At 41.4% G+C, this 12,635-nt stretch overlaps 1 protein-coding gene across 1 annotated transcript in view; it reads left to right on the top strand.

Annotated features, from left to right (window-relative positions):
• Rora (RAR related orphan receptor A) overlaps window positions 1-12,635 on the top strand; it is a 674,381-nt gene that overhangs the window by 320,174 nt on the left and 341,572 nt on the right. The window lies entirely within an intron of this gene.

The following is a 12,635-nucleotide window of genomic DNA, read 5'->3' as shown; positions in this document are numbered from 1 at the left end:
TGACAACGTCTTAGCAGGCTGTTAGGTTTCAGTGTGGTAACCGCAAGTCTCTTCCGGTCTCTGCAAATGGTAGGGATTTTAAAGTTCTTACTGCCTTCCAAGTCTACCACAGACACACACCAGGTGTGCCAAACCATTTTGGAAAGAGACCTGGTTGTCTAGGAAGAAGTGGCAGCTATAAAACATACTTCAAAAACTGCACGAGGGCATAGTAATTTTAGTAACATCTTAAGTTATTCTTCAATAGTTTTAATCATTTCACCCTCCTTGCAATTTTTACATGAAAACTGCTCTTTTCATTACTGTTGGGGCCACCTCAGGTGGAGATCAAAGCTGTCTCTATTGACTAAGCAAATGGGTTGAAATATTTTGCAGGAGGAATTGAAATCCATGATTATAACTGGTTGGCCCTTGGCAGGCGACTCTATACAGCATTTCACATATGCAAGGGCAGGGAAGGGTCCAGAGGAAGTTGGGTGGAGTTTGGGCCTTCCTTTCGCGTGGGGTATTTCTGTTCAGTTTTAGCAAAGGGGTTGCTGTGTATAGCCTTTGAGTCCTACCTTCTTTCCCCGAAAATAGGACCTAGCCAGAAAATAACCAGCCTTGAAAAGTAAGGATAAAAAAGGCTGGCCCCAATCAGCCTGTCCTTGACTTACCCGCCTTACAGAGTAGTCACTGAGCAAGAGAATAGCCATGCCTTACTGTATGTAAGACAATGCTGTCTGTTCTCCTGGGGAAATTCAATCTGCTCTTGTCTCGTTCACGTTAAGGACCATTTGAATTCCAGGTGGGGTTCTTTTAAAGGTGCCCTCTATTTGCTAGAGATCAACCCGTGAGATGACTGAGACACAGACAAGACCAACAGTGGGCATTAATTCCATGGGAAACTAGAATAAATGCAGCAGAATGGAGGTAGCAGGGAAACAAGCGGAGAGCAGCATGTTGGAGGCCAGGATGGGCATGATGGGCAGACAAGACCAGCGACAGAGGCCTTTAGCTGGGACCCACATGCCGTGTTCTCTGCTTTCACCACCTCGTCCATTAGGTAGCTGTTGTTTTCCCTGATTTGCAGATGAGAAAGCTGAGGCCAAAGAGTTGAGGCCTCATACTACTGGACAAGTGGAAATGTTAAGATTTGAGTCGAGACAGTCAGCATTTGCACTGCATTGTGTTCCATCGAGAGCACACTGTGTTTTATTTCTTATTCTAGTGATGGTGAACCTTTTAGAGCTTTCAGTTATCGAAACAGCCCACTGTGGCATGAGTGCCATAAGTTTGCCACCACTGTATATCATGTGTGTCCATCCATGGGGACATATGTGGCTCTCTGAGACAGAGCTATTACTGAAAGTAGACAAATATCATCAACCTGTTGCCTGGATTTATCACTGTATAACATGCTACTCTAAAACTTTGCAGCTAAAACACAACCACTTTATTATATTTCATAGTTTTTATGGATGAGGAATGCTGGCAGGGCCCGGCTGAACAATTCTTCTGTTTCATATGCCATCCAGTGTAGCTGCTTATTGGTGCTCATCTGCCACCAGGCTTGGTCTAAAGGATCCAAGATAACGTTCCTTACGTGTCTGGTGACTTGAAGGGGAACAGGTAGATGTCTGAGGCTCAGCTGGGCCCCTCCCTCTTCCTGGATCATTAAGTCATCTTTATGTGAAGCTACCCCAGAGTTCTAGGGCTTCTGACTGGGAGGCTCAGGGCTCCCTGGAAATAGTGGGAGCTGCCAGCCTCTCAAACTCTCCCCACAAATAGCCGCAGTATCACTTCCACTACTCTATTGGTCAGAGCTTCCCAGGTTGGCTCAGACTCAAGGAAAGAGAAAATCATCCCCACTTTGCACTGAACAGAATGTTGAAGAGTAGACTTCATCTTTAACCTATAACAGTGACATGTACATTCCACAGAATCAAATAGAAGAGCTACTTTTTAAGACAGGGCTGGCCATGAGCCCAACTATGCAGAAAACATTGGTTTCTGTGGCCTTTTTCCTTTCTGTGATGCTCACCTTCCTGTAACCCTCAGATTCCCAATCACCCTTCCCCTGGTGTCCCAAAAACATGAGACATCCATGACTCACCTGCCCTTTCGGGGGGCCTTTTTCATCTTGAACTATGTCTTTAGTTAGAAGATGAAGGCTTTTTCTCTTATTAAAAAAGATATGTTGCTCCTCAAAGTTATAAAGAAGGTAGAAGAGAATGAGCTTGGGCTGAGGGTCATTGGAAGCTCCAGTAAACTCCAGTCCCTCCAGTGACTGCAAGTTCTGCCCCATGACAAACTTGCCCGGGTGTTCCTGGTCTACAGGCCTCTCTCTCTCCCTCCCTCCCTCCCTCCCTCCCTCGCTCTCCTTTTCTATATGCTAACTCTTTTATAATTGCTACATATGCACATGTGGATTTACATTTTCAGATTTGTTTATTTCTTCAATCTCCTCACCAGGGTGACCATAAGTAGGCAAATACTTGAAATCACTGAGCTTTATTTTTTTTAACCTAGGTAACATAAGGATCCAACCATTCCAGGAAAGGGACAGATAACATTTTTCAAGGTTGTAGCCCCAAAGAAGCATTTGTGAAAAGGCGAAAAATGAAAAAGTCTACAAAGGCTGCAAGAATCATATGCATGGGTCTGGGTTAACAGGGGTCTTTTTAGGTTGCTCCAGCACCCAGCCTCTCATGTCCGTGCCACTTTCTTCTCCTCTCCCTCTCTCTTTGCGATACTTTTTTTCTGTTCTATTTTGAGCAGCACAGCATAGCTCTTTTATTCCATTTGTCAGCTGTAGACACACACACATCCAGTTGAAAAGCACCCCCAGCCTCCACGGCGGTCACAATGCCTCCGATGCTGTGGCGGCCACTGGAGCCCTGGGCCACATGAATATGTTGATTGGTGGCCTCTACCAGTGGTGGAAAGCTGGACAGAGGGAAGAATGCTGAAAGAGGAAGCCAGATGTCACACCGAAGTGTTGCTGGCCTGGTGGGTTACATATAATCCTGTATTTTGAATCCACGGTAGCCGTGTCACCGTGTCCCTGGGTTGCATCATGGAAGAGCTTCCTAAATTCTGCATGCCCTTTTCTGTGTCCTTTTGTACCACATTCTTTCCCCACCGCCACCACTGGCTTAAATTCTATTATGTTGTTTTACTTTTTACAACATCAAAATAATTGATATATTTTCTCTTTTAAACATACTACAAGCTTTGTGGAGAATCTTTGAAATATAAACAGGAAAATAAAGATACTGAGTGTCTGTTTGACCTTGATAATTACATTCCTTTATAACCACCTTCATTTTACTTGCTCAATAACCATGGCACCCTCAGTGTGCAAAGTGCTTTGGTATCAGTGCTGCAACAGGAATCAAAAAGGAAAACACTCCTGAACTCATAGACTTCAACCTAATGGGGAGACCAGTGTTGAAATAATGATGCGGTTATCGATATAATTTTTCAACAGCTGCATATTATTCCATCATTTGCATTTTTGTTGTTGTTTTACTATGTAGTGCTAGGGATCAAAGCCAGGACTTTGCATATGTTAGGCAAGTGCTGTACTACTGAGCTTTGCCCTGGCCCTAGATTGATGCTTTCTAATATAATCTATTTTATCTACACCAAACTATAATTTGTTAAACTAATCACATTGTTAGCTATTTAGATCATTTCTGGTGCTTTATGATTATAAAGGATGTTTCACATTCTTGTACATAAACCTTTGACAGACTTTCTTTCCGTGGGATAACTTTCTCATAGAATTACTAGCAAGCCAATGATGGAACATTTTCAAAGACCATGTTAGCTATCCCACCCTGCCACCTCATACTGTGGGATCTCCATATTCTTGCCAGCCATAAATATCAATTAGGGAAGCCAATTTTTTGTTTGATATAGATTTCAAAATAGAAATAGTTTCTTCTTCCTTCTTATAAAAGCAGCAAAATTTTTATTATGAAATTTTAAAATACAAATCCAGATCAGATAGGCCAGAACAAAGAAAAACATCAGTGCCTTCAGACTACATTCAGCAGTGATCACAGATGACATTTAGGTACACGTCCTTCCAGACCTTCTCTGGTCTGTAACTAAGCTAGAATAGTAAATCCTTTTGGAATACACATGCGCAGGAATGGCTGACATGGATGACACGCCTGGCTTTGCCATTAGTGGGACTGAATGGTTCTCAGGAAATGGCACCACCAATTTCCCTCCCTGGCCTTTAACCTCACCTCACGGAGTAACCCTGAGGCCAGAGATTTTCATCCTTAGCACTGTGGAGCGTCTGGTCCAGAAAATCCTTCTGGGGAGTCGGGGTTGTCTTGTGTGTTGCAGTTGTAGGCTGGTCATCGGCATACCCTGCTCTTATTTATAATAATCTAGGACATCTTCAGAGCTGTTGTCACCATACTGCTGTCCCTGATGGCGAAGCACTGTTTTAGGCTGAAAAACAATGTACTATATTCCATGTCTAATGAATTTTAAAGCCTGCAACCAAATAAAACTTCTGAGTGTCTTCCAGCAGTGACTGGGACAGGAGCTGATTAGTGGACAGGAGAATGGCAAAGTTAACCCAGGAGGAGGTGCTTCCTGAGACACTGGCCCAGATAGCATGTGGGGAATGTTCTGGAACACCTATCTGGGAAGGTAGTGTTTCCATCCATAGCTAAGTTTCAGGTGTCTGGGTGCAGGCAATGTGGAGGAAAACACAGTTCTTTTGAAGTAGTTCTATTGTAAGCCAACAAGTAATGAATTATTGAATGGGTACTTGTGTATAAACATATTTATTATCTTTCTTTTTCATCAGTCCTGTGGTGATCAAGGGAAACATTCTGCAGAGAGCTTCCAGTGTGCAGTCCCTCTGGTGAATAGCCCCCTGGCTGGAGGTGTTATTTCCTTCTTGAGTGGTCTTTCTGCCTGAGGGACACTTTTTATTGCAACTATTGTTCAGAAAATGAGTCAGCCAGTTTTCTAACACTTTCTCTTCCCTCTCCTCCTTTTTTTGTTTATTGCGGTTAAAAAAGAAAGCCTAGAGGTTTATTAAAAATGAGAGGAAGTCACAGAGTGGTCATTTTGTGTTTTGAAGTGTTCTTTGAGCCTCCGCTGGAGAGGCCAGCCTCACAGTTCAAACCGCACCCTGATTTCCTAAGTGGTAGTGTTGAGATTTACTGAGTGTTTTGATGGTGTTCACTCAATGTGGGGTAGGGAATTTCAGGGGATTCAAAACACTGAGCAAGGATAGGGCAGCCTGGGCCCTGGGCACTGGTCGGCCTGTGGCCTTGCCGGATGAGGGACATCTCATCAGGTCATTCCCAGTTAAGGTAGTAGATGTGCTCAAACACAGGACCAGAGGGAGGAATGGGGCTCAGAAGACCATGGGGTCTCAGCAGGAAGAGAGGCGATGGCACCCCCTAGGAGCTGTCTAGAGGCTCAGCTGATGATACTAAAAGTGTGTAAAGGTCAGAGAAAGACAGAGCAGGGCAGGGCTTTGATCCCATTTGCTCCTCAATTTCTTTAAGCCATTGTTTTTCCAGTGGTTGAGAACAGGATTCAGAAGAATGGGCCTCCGGGGGGTTAGAAGCCTAGTGGGAGGCGGATGCCAAGTTGTTAAATCAGAAGGTAAATGGCAGCATTTGGTTCATGGACGTTTTTATTCATTATTTTATTAGTACATGTTTGCAGTCCATGATGATCACAGTCATCATGGGGAGTTGGTATATGTACATATCGCGACTTAACTCTTTTTATCCCCTTTCCTTCCCCTTCTTCCCCACTCCCTGTCTCTTCATTAGTACATGCCCCCTCATGAAGAAATGAATACTCTAAGAAAAAGGAAAAACCGTTGAACCCATCAGCAGATTTTTGTATTTCTAGTTTCCTATTGAATCTTTTTGTACCATAATTTCCCTATAGATAAAAATCCAACCATTGTTTATTTTTGTTTTACTCATATCTTTTCTCTTCTTTGAAAGGCTTTGAGCTGTCATACAATAAATCCATAAACTAACATTGGTTAAAAAATAGGTTGAATCAAATTAACTTGTCAAAATTCAGTGAATTGTGTTGCATTAAAATGGCAATAGGTTTATCCTGCTAGAAATCACTTTTATCAAAACCACAGATAAGTTAGAGTGAAGACAAAGATGTCAAACCAATACCAGGGAGAGTAGAGGATAGACAGTAGATAGACATAAATATCTTGACCTGTTGGTTGCTAAGAGTTGATGGAGCCTCACATATTCCTGGAAACCAAAGGGTAAACCAAGATGTGGTTAGAAGAAACAAATCTCAGTCTCTGAGGAGGCTAAATAAACTCTTCATACTTTCATCTAGGAGTAATTTTTGCATGCAAGCCCTGTTGCAGGTCCATGGTTGGTGGAGAAGAGTACTTCTTCAAAACACGTCTACAGGAAATGCACTCACAGATTTCATAGATTGCTTTCTAGAGACCCAAATGACAAGCCCACATATATGGTGGTGTGGCTTGTGTGTTTGTTTTCAAAAGAAGCAGTAGTCTAAAGTGGCACATAGAGGTGGTAGGTTTACGCTTGTGTCTTCATTCACAGGTGGTAAAAGGGACATGCTTTTTTGCTTCTGCTAAATAACATTTAAAAGCATTTCCTTTTAGTATAAAGAAATTTCCAGAAGCCTGACCCTGAAACTTTTCTGTCACTCAGAGATAGATTTTATTGATATCCTTGCAGATCTTATTATCACTGATGTCATTTCATGTCCTTTTCAAGTGCGTCCTCATAATTTGTCTCTGTAATCTAAATCACTGAAACTGGTTTTTGTTTGGAGGGGTTTCCTGTTCTTTTGCTTTGGGGGTTTGTTTAGGACAATGCTTCAAATCAGATGAATAGTGCAGTTATATGACAGTGAGGTTATCTAACTAGGTGTTTGATATGTCACTTTATTGGATTTTGATATTTGTTCACCTAAGTGACACTAACGGCTAATATTTCAGCACATTCGCTGGCCATCTGTCTGTATCCTAAAAGCTTTGGGTACATCATTTCACGTACTTTACCCCATAGTCCCATGACGCAGATACTGTTATTCCCCTTCTACTGATGAACAAACTGAAGTTCAGAGAGGTTAAAAATAATAACTTACCCATCTCGAAATAAATAAATAGACAAATAAAAAGACTGGGCATGTAGCTCAGTACAAAGGCCCTGGGTTCAATCCCCTGTACCACAAATAAGTACGTAAATAAAAATGAAACTTCCCAAAGCTGGCAGCTAACAACTAGCAAGCCAGGACTCAGACTGAGCACCATGGACCCTGTGAATCTTATTTGTTAGCAGAGTCTATACTTGCCTTCCTGCAGGCACAGGTAATCGTTCCTGGCTGCTGCACAGGGGGCATAAAATATAAGCTTCTAACCCAGAAACAAGCCAGCCAAGCTTGGCATGGAGGAACTTGGGCAACTGGGCATCCTTGGGCAGCTAATTCTTAATAGCAATGGATCCAAGGGCTAGAAGGGTCCCTGGAGGCTCCACCCACCCCCTCCTCCCACACACATGAGCCAGCAGGTGAGGGGTTGGGTTGTACTTGTCTGGAAGCCAAGGAGCTCCCATTAACAAAGTGAAAGCTGAAGATGGCAGGAGAAGTCACTCATTCTGGATACTTGGAGCAAGGGCTACACAGTGGAATTTTCCTTTGTGCAGCCCACTGCAGCAAGTTGGGCAAAGGGCATTACCTCTGCCTAGGAGTTACCTCATCTGGGAAAGTAGGCAGAGTAGGCCACCGTGATAACGTGGCTGCTGAGAACTGCTACTTCTGTGGACCCAGGTTTGCAAACAGTGGTCCGATCAATACTAGGAAGTGAGATGCAGTCGGGAAGGCTAAAGAGAATCTAGCAGGGGAACGCAAGGCCTTCTGCCAAGAAAAGGCTTTCAGGGATCAGAGCTGACCTCATAATGGCCAGGGCCTGGCTTCTGGAGGGGAACAGACAGACTTGAACAAGACAGAGCGACACAGGATAGAGGCAGAAGGACCTCCTCTTCAGCTTTCTGTCCTTTCATGTCACCCACACCACCAGCAGGACGGTGCTGCATCTGCAGTTTTCACTACATCCCCAAAGAAGGAGCAATGGGCAGGAGAAAGACTCTGTCCTCCTTAACACTGGAACATTTTATTACGTTAATTTCAACTCTCTGCTCAGTTCTTCACCAGCCCAAACTCATTTCAGCTGAATCTGTTTTTAAAAGCGTGTGCGCTATGGTGAGACATTTGAAGTAGTAGAGTGTTTTACACATTTTAGTTTGCCTTGAATAGAAATGAATCCAAATCGGGTCTCATTAGAGCACCACTGCTGTATGATTTAGGCAATTTTACCATTATCTGCAAAGAGAAGAAATCATGGATACATTCAGACATAATTCCGAAGCATAAAAGTGAAATCTCCCTTTCATTGCTTTGGCTGCTGGGTTTTATTTATTTATTTATTTTACTTATGCTTCTGAAGCAGTGAGCATCAGGAACTCAGTGTGATCTCAAATTGTTCATGAAGTTTTAGACCTTGGGACACACTAATGATTCTTAGCGTAGCCTTTGGCATTTTCATTAAAATGACTTGGTTATTTATTGGATTGAAAAAAGACAAGCTAGTTCTAATTATTGTAAAAACAAATCTACTGAATTCTACTCGGGGTCAAGATGTAAGTAAGATGCCATGGAAAGATAGCAATAAGATAGAAAATAGAGGTGCTTAACAAAAATGTCCTCATGGGCTAATGTTGTAAAAGAGAGTTCCAGGTGCCAAGTATTTGGTGACATTTTCAGCTCAGTGGCATTCACTACCATGATTGTAAAGTGATGACAACAGCACAGTTCACATATCATAAAATTCACCCTTTTTAGATTTACAGCTCATTGGTGTATACGCAGATTATACAGTTGTCACCAGCATTGAATTCCAGAATATTCTCTTCACCCCCAAAAGAAATTACATATCCATTAGCAGCCACTCATACTCCCCTTGCCCCAGCCCCTGGAAGCTACTAATCTACTCTCTGTCTCTATGGATTTTCATGTAAATGGAATCATGCAACAGGTGATCTTTGAGACTGGTTCTTTGAGTTAACCTGTTTTATGAGGTTCATTTATGTTGTAGCATGTGTGAGTATTTCATTCCTTTTTACTGCCACCATAGGATTCCACTGTATGGACATACCACATTTTGTTTATCCATTGATCAGTTGATGAACCTTTGAGTTGTTTCTACTAGTGTTGCTGTGAACATTCTTGCATGTGATTTTGTATAAACATGTGCTTTCAGTCATCTTGGATATATACCTAAGCATGAGATTATTGGATCATATGGAACTCTATTTAATTTCTTCAGGTACTGCCAATCTGTTTTTCAAAGTAACTGCACAGTTTACAATCTCACCAGCAAAGTACTGTATAAAGGTTCTATTTTCTTTATATTCTTTGCTAAGACTTGTTAGTATTTTGATTTTAGTTAATCCTACCAGCTGTAAAGTGGTATCTCTGTAGTTTTTATTTACATAATTACTAATGATCTCAAGTATCTTTTTATATTGTTATTGGCATTTTGAAGAAATGTGTTTCATCTTTTGTCCATTTGTTAATTGGGCTATCTTTCTATAAGAATTGCCTCAGTGTTCCAGAGTGCTGGGATGATAGACATAGGTCACCATGCCCAGTTAGTTCTTTATATATTCTTGATACCCATATCTTATGATATAGGATATTTATAGATTTTCTTCCATTCTGTAGATTGTTGTTTTACCTTCTTGATTATGTTCTTTGAAGTAGGAAAGTTTTTAATTTTGGTGAAGTCCAGTTTATCCATTTTTCTTTTGTCACTTATGCTTTTGTTACCATATCTAAGAAGTCTTTCCCTAATCCAAAGTCACAATGATTTACTTCTATGTTTTCTTCTAAGAATTTTATAGTACTGGGTCTTGAATTTAAATCTGTGATTCTTTTGAGTTAATTTTTATATAAAATATAATGTAAGAGACCAGCTTAATTCTCCTGCATGTAGATACCAGTTGTCCTAAAATCATTTTTTGAAAGGATTAATTTTCCTCCATTGAATTATCTTGGAATCCTTGTCTAAACCTTTATTTTATTTTTCTCTCACCAACTAAATCTAGATATCTTAAAGTCACATTAAAATAGTCCCAGTTCCTGTCTTCAAAGAACTTACTATCTCTTAGAGAGAAAATGCACTAAGAAAATTTATAAAGACATTTATTCATTCATTCAATATTATTATTGTATCCTTACAAAATATCAGGCCATAAGCCAGGTCCTAAGGAGACTAAGATATATAGGAAGGATATGAATGTACCACCATGAAGCAGGTGAAAGAAACAGAGCTTTCAGATTTTAATAAGACTACGTGAAGTCCTGGTGATTGAGTTTTGCACATGCTGAGCTTATTACGTCCTTTCTGGCTTACCTTCCTTGGCAAAGCAGTTCTCACACTTGTATTGAGAAGTTCTTTCTTCTCAAAGGTATTGCCAGGGTTATAAATACCTCTAAGATAGCATTTAGCATGCTGAATTATGCCTAGGTCTCTGCCCCACTCATCCTTGGGGAAAGAACCTGCTGTCATGACATCATGTACTTGAAAACACTTAGGCATAGAAGGCAACCGGTATTTTTATTAATGGATAATTGGATCAGGAGTGCAAGATGGTGTTTCTCTTGGAAGATTTCCTGGAAGTGATCATTTTCAAATCTTCCAAAAAGACATGAAAGAAAATCTTCAGGAAAGAAAATCTTAACAAGCAGGGTACATAATGTTACCGGTATACTGAAGTCTAACTCTATCACATTGCCGTGATCTGATAGCACTGGTTAATGTGGCTGGGCACCCGTGTGGTGATGTCCCCACTTCCAAAGAGAACATTGTCTTTGGCCTGGGAAAAAAAGATCTCAAAATCAGATTTAGGCCCAGTATAACCCAGATGTCTCAAGTCTGCAGAACCATTTATCAGAAGAATTCTACTGATTCCAACAGTGTGGCCGTCTTCTAGTCCTCCCACTTCCTGACGGAAATCACAAATGACAGACCCCCAAAAGCACTAACCTCAGGAAAAACTGTGTTTCAGTGGGGGAAGAGACTGACCTCAGAAAATTAATTCTCTGTACTTTAGCTGTCACATTCGCAATTAATTAGCTGTAAGTTCCTTGAGAGAACATGTATTCTGTTGTGGCTGGATTTAGTTGAAATAACAGAAATATGTGGGCTTTCCAAAGGGTGTGGTGGCATAAAACCCTTGGCTCTTCTGGCTCTGGGTTTTTCTTTTTCCCTGAGGATAACTTATGTTAAATTCACTGAACAACTGTGGTCATCAAAGGATTTGGGGGAGAACTTGATCTTTAAGGGAAGCAAGCAAAAGGTTGAAAATAATGACCATGAAAAATAATATTCTGAAGGGCTTCTTGGGTGGTCTGCTGGAGCATGCCACCAGGTGGAAGAAGCCAAACCTCATCCTGGTCTTCTGGTCACAGAAAATCTGCTGGAGCCTTGGCTTTATTTGTCCATGGAGGGAATGCATTTTCTCATCGACGTTAGGGCTCACTGCACAACTCACTCTATGAACAGCCATGTTTGTCCCATGGGAAAGTTCTACTGATAGTGTTACATTGGGCACACTGGTCAGCTAGTAGGGACTCGTTATAACAGACAGGTGACAAAAGGCCCATTTCTCTGAAGAGTCTTTCCATATATCACAAGCCATCCCTAAAACTCTGGGTCACAGAACTGAGTGAGTCCTGCTGTCATTTGCACACATGTTGAGTTTTTATTACTCCTGGATTGTGTGATTTACTGTGACCTGGGGAGAATAATGAGTATTGTAGGCAATGACATTGGAGGCTTAGTTCCTGAGTTTCTATCCTGACGCAGACAAGCTCTTGCTGTGGGGCTGTCTATGTATAATGTCACCTCTCTCAGCCTCAGCGTTTTTGCTGTCACCAATGTTGTTGGTGATGATCTCATCCATATATGGAATTTAAGAGTTTCCTGTGTGCCATATGTCCTAATAAATGTTCACATGGATTATCTCAAGAACCTCCTGAGGAGTAGGTGTTACTATTGTCCTCTTTCTCAATGAGACAAATGAGGCCTGGAGGGATTAAACGGCCTATGCTAAGTGAAAGAGGCAGGATCTGAACCCTGGCAGGCTGATCCCAGAGGCCACATTCTTAACCGTGATACTACTTCATGAGGAGAAAGCAAGATTAAAATGAATGGATGTCCTTTCTTCAACTCTTAATTTCCATAATGTTATCAATAAATTCTATTACTTTCCTATTTTGTTTCGGTGATTTGTAAGCACTTTCATGAACAGAAACAGGAGTTGGCAAACTGTGACCTGTAGGCCAAATCAGGCCCTTGCTTCTTTATACCAATAAAGCTTTATTGAAACACAGCCACATTTATTCCTGTATTACTGTCTGTGGCTGCTCTTGCATCACAGTGATGGGACTGAGTATTCTATAAGATAGTCTAGGCACAAAGCCAAAATACTTATTTTCCTGATGCTTTATGGGAGTTTTCAGGCCCCTCGGCCAAAATCTAAGTCTATGAAGTTGGGAAATTTATTCTGTTTACTGCTGTATTCCCGGCACCTATA

The sequence above is a fragment of the Heterocephalus glaber genome, unplaced genomic scaffold, assembly GCF_053883595.1.
Source record: "Heterocephalus glaber isolate CG9 unplaced genomic scaffold, H.glaber_assembly_v1.0 deba00001689, whole genome shotgun sequence".
NCBI classification, from domain to species: domain Eukaryota; kingdom Metazoa; phylum Chordata; class Mammalia; order Rodentia; family Bathyergidae; genus Heterocephalus; species Heterocephalus glaber.
This window is presented reverse-complemented; position numbering and strand designations above follow the sequence as displayed.